The sequence below is a fragment of the Phaseolus vulgaris genome, unplaced genomic scaffold (assembly GCF_000499845.2).
Source record: "Phaseolus vulgaris cultivar G19833 unplaced genomic scaffold, P. vulgaris v2.0 scaffold_320, whole genome shotgun sequence".
Classification (NCBI taxonomy): domain Eukaryota; kingdom Viridiplantae; phylum Streptophyta; class Magnoliopsida; order Fabales; family Fabaceae; genus Phaseolus; species Phaseolus vulgaris.
Window position 1 is genome coordinate 16,619 of NW_027174205.1, and position 4,905 is coordinate 21,523.

Here is a 4,905-nt window from a genome sequence, read left to right on the forward strand (position 1 = left end):
TGTAAGATTTACCATCAAACATTCTTTGGCTGAGTCAAATACTTCAGAAAGGAACATAGACAGTAAGAGGCAAGTTGAACCAAATTCTATGATATCTCTGCAATCAAGTTTGGGAGAGTTAGAAGGTAGATAGGATGACAGAAAGCAAGTTTGTGCCTAATATTCTATGTATGTAAAGGAACGTTACTATTAATTTTGTCTAAGTACTAACAAAGCACTTTTTTTATAAGTTTGTTTGGTGAATTTTGTTTGAGTAATGAATAATTCTGGATCCTTTCTATCTATAGAAAGACCCTTTAAAGTTACTTAATAGTTAGAAGTGTTGTATATGTGTTTGTAATCATATTTCAATGTTTTCAATTTTATTTTAATTTTTTCTTCTAAAATAAAAAATCCTTCAAATAGATGTAATTAGTTTGTTAAAGTTGGGAAAAATTAAGTGAAAATAGGCAAAAAAAATTGATGATAAACTACCTAATGAAATTAAAAGTGTTTACAAATTAATAGCTAAATTATACCATAAGTGTAAAACGAAATTTTAGTTATAAATTAAGTTTGGTAAGAACTCATACTCTTAAAAAATTATTACATTTTACATTTTCAAACAATACATCTTAAAAGAGATAGTAAAATTAATTATGATTTGTTCTCATATTTAAATTTTTATTTAATAAAATGAGATTATATATACAGGATCTTGTGTTTAACTAATAATTTGATTATTTTGTCCTTCATCGTGTGAATAAAACACCAAGTAAGAAAAATGAAATTTTGGAAAGGTAAATATGATGAGCTCGTGGAAGAGAAAAAAAACATATTAAGTCAGAAAAAAAATTATAAGATAAAAGAGGTGTTTATATTTATTTATATTAAAAGTCATTGTAATTTTTATCTAGTTTTGTTTTCAGATATCACTATTTTTAAATATTCTAAACATTTTTAAATTAAAGCAACCGAAATACTTCATTTTATAATTTTTATACTTTTTTAAAAATTCAATATTAATCATATATTTATTGTAAAAGTATATTTTTCTAAACTTTTTTTCCCTTCTCTCTTTAATATTTTTTAGTATTTTTTTAAATCAAATATATATTCTTTTAATATTGTTGCAATAAATTTTTTAGTTATAAGATGATATTTGTTAATATATTTAATTTTCTATTTTAAATTATTGGACTTTGTTTGTTTGACCCAACTTTCCTTTTCTGTTTCAGCTAGGTCTTAATCTTTTTCTTATATATACACCATGTATTTTACTCTCTAATATACAAGTGAATAAAAGTTTCTTTTATATTTATTTTTCTGTACAATTAGGATTCATCAAAACCTCTCTTTCTTCATTACGATTACGTGCGATTACTACGCTACATTAAAGCATCACATCAGACAAGGAATATTCATCTTCATTTACTGTAATATGGTATCAGAGCCATTTCAAGCCTATCCTAGCGAGTGTTTGTGTTGGGCCTATCGTGCCACCCGCTATCGGGCCGCTATCGGACCACCCAAATATATAGTCCCATGCACGAGTTGGCAGTCTTGGCGTGAGGGGGTGTGTTGGAGATCCCACATCGACTAGAGATTAGAGCCTTTCATTGTATATAAGTGGGTGCAAACCTCAACCCTATGAGCCGGTTTTATGGGGTTGAGTTAGGCTTAAAGTTCACTTCGTAATATGGTATCAGAACTCTTCGATGCGCTTCTCTCTGATTTTTATTTCCCTCTTTGTTGTTCTTGGTTTTTTTTTTTTTTTTGTTCTCTTTCAAAATCTTGATTGGTTTTAAAAATCTTTTAGGCAATGTTTAATGAAAACCCTAGTCTTCATAGTCTTAATAGTAGTCACACTATTACATGCAATTTTTGTGGTAAATATGGTCATACTGAGGCTGTTTGTTTTCACAAAGTGGGTTTTCCTTCTGGTAATGTTAAAACCTCAAAGTTTTCTTTTACTAGAAAAGTCTGCACTTTTTGTAATCGTCTTGGCCACACTGTTGACACCTGTTATAAAAAGCATGGGTTCCCTCCTGGCTACAAATTCACCAATTGGACATCCCAAGCCAATAATATGATTACTACTGACACTTTTTCTGAGCTTTTTCCTAAAGAACAGGATGTAAAGGGGATTCAACTTACATCACAACAGTGCAATTCCTTACCAACATTTTGCGTCAGCAAAACCTTGAGGATCCTGCCTCACACTCAAATTAATCAAGTCGGCACATCTCTACGGATGAAATCCCCAATACTGAGCATTCTTCAACAGGTAAGTTTCTCTCTTCACTATCTTCTATAAAAGAATCTTGGATTATTGATTCTGGTGCCACTGATCATGTTTGTCACAATTTGAACGTTTTTACTACTTATACTAAAATTAAACCTGTCTTAATTAGTCTTCCAAATGGCCAAACTGTTTATGCCACATATTCTGGTTTAGTACGTTTTTCTGATCAGTTTTATTTGTCTGATGTGTTATACGTGCCTCATTTTCAATTAAACTTAATATCTGTTTCTAAACTCACACACCAACTTAAATGCACTTTAACTTTCACTTCAACCCACTGCATTATACAAGACAATCTCACTCAAGAGAGGATTGGTTACAGTTAAAGCCACCGCTGGCTTGTACCTTGTCACTACCTTGCCTGCTTCTAGTCATTCTAAACCGCATTGTTTTGCTCCTTTTATTAATTGTAATATCACAGACAAAACACTATGCATTATAGACTAGGACACCCTTCACATGAAAGATTACATGTCTTAAGCAAACAATACTCTTTTATTACTGTTGATACTCATCATGTATGTGACACTTGTAGTCGTGCAAAACAGGAAAACTTCCTTTCACTTTAAGTAATACTGTTACCTCTGCTATTTTTGATCTTGTACACTTTGATATTTGGGGACCATGTTCCATTAATTTCTATGCAAGTTTTCGTTATTTCTTGACTATTGTTGATGATTACTCGCGTTATACTTGGGTTATTCTGCTGCATAACAATCTGAAGTGCGTCAACAATCATTAACTTCACTGTTTTCGTTCAAAATCATTTCAAAACTAATATCAAAACGATTCGTACTGACAATGGTGTTGAGTTTGCTATGTCAAATTTTTTATGCTTCAAAGGGAATTATACATAAAAATCTTGTGTTGAACACCACAACAAAATGGCATTGGTAGAACGTAAACATCAACACATACTAAATGTAACCCGGGCTTTACTTTTTCAAGCAAATTTCCTCCTATTTTTTGGGAATTTGCTGTAATCATGTTGTTTTCTTAATAAATGTTATTCCTACTCCATTACTTGATAACATCACTCCTCATGAAAAGTTGTTTGGAAAACCATATGACATTTCCTTTCTAAAAGTGTTTGGTTGTCTCTGTTATGCTAGTACCATTACTGCACATAGGAAAAAATTAGATGATAGATCTATCAAAGGTATTTTTCTTGGCTTCCCGCAAATACAAAAGGTTATATTATTCTTAAATTTAAAGTTTCATAGCATAGAGATATCAAGACATGTAATCTTTCATGAAAACACTTTCCATATAAATTGGACAGTGGCTTGCCTAAGGACCCTAACACTTTATCTCTCCTATTTCTAATGCATATAATTCTGCTTTTGATTTTTTTTCTGATACTGCACCTCCTGTCGAGCCATGTGCCTCTACTCCTGCACCCAATACTGTTCCTCCACCAGCCTCATTATCCTATGATCTTCCAACAATAGTGCCTTGCTCCTGCATCCAACATTGCACCTCCATCAGAATTATCACGCCTGCATCTCCAGGAAGCATCTCACCCCAATTTCCAAGAAGATCAGCTCGTCCTCACCGACAACACCTGCCTATCTTGCAGATTTCCACACTGCAACCAACACTGTAAGTAGTAGATATCCTATTCATAATTACTTGTCTTACAATTCCTTATCTTCCAATTTTAGAAATGTTATTTCCTCTATCAATTCTCATACCTGAACCTCGGACATATAACGAAGCCTCCAAACATGGCTTCTTGGCAATCTGCCATGCAAGATGAGCTTCAGCTCTTGCTGCTAACAATACTTGGCAACTTACCCCTCTCCCTCCAGGAAAGAAAACTATTGGTTGTAAATGGGGTATATAAAATCAAATACCATTCTGATGGCACTGTTGAGCGCACAAAGCTAGAGTTGTTGCCAAAGGGTTTACCCACTTGAAGGACTTGATTTCTTAGACACTTTTGCACCTGTTGCTAAACTCACTACCCTCCGCCTTCTGCTTGCTATTGCACTACCAAAAATTGGATTTTAAAAACAACTTGATGTCAATAATGCATTTCTTCATGGTGATCTCCATGAAGAGATATAACATGACCCCCCACCTGGCCTCTCTCTTCCTTCTCCCCAGCATGTTTGCAAGCCTTCAACGGTCTTTGTATGGCCTTCGTCAAGCTGGTCGCCAATGGTACGCCAAACTTTCTACTTTTCTTTTATCAAATAATTACTCTATTTCTGTTGCTGATCACTCTCTTTTTCTTAAATATAATAATGATAAACTCACTGTTATTCTTGTTTATGTTGATGACTTGCTCTTAACTGGTGATGACACGGAGGAAATCAATACAATTACTGCATCCCTTCACCATCACTTCAAGATAAAAAATTTAGGTAATCTCACTTACTTTTTGGGACTGGAAATTGCTCGCAACAGTACTGGTCTTCATTTAAGTCAACGCAAGTATACTCTTGATCTCCTTCAAGAAACTGGCATGCTTGACTCTGCACCTGTGGCCACTCCTATGACTCACACCTCCCGTCTCTCTCCCGACCAAGGCTCACCTCTCGATGCTGATGCCACTTCTCAATACAGAAGACTCCTTGGACGTCTAATTTACTTAACCAACACGCGACCAGACATCG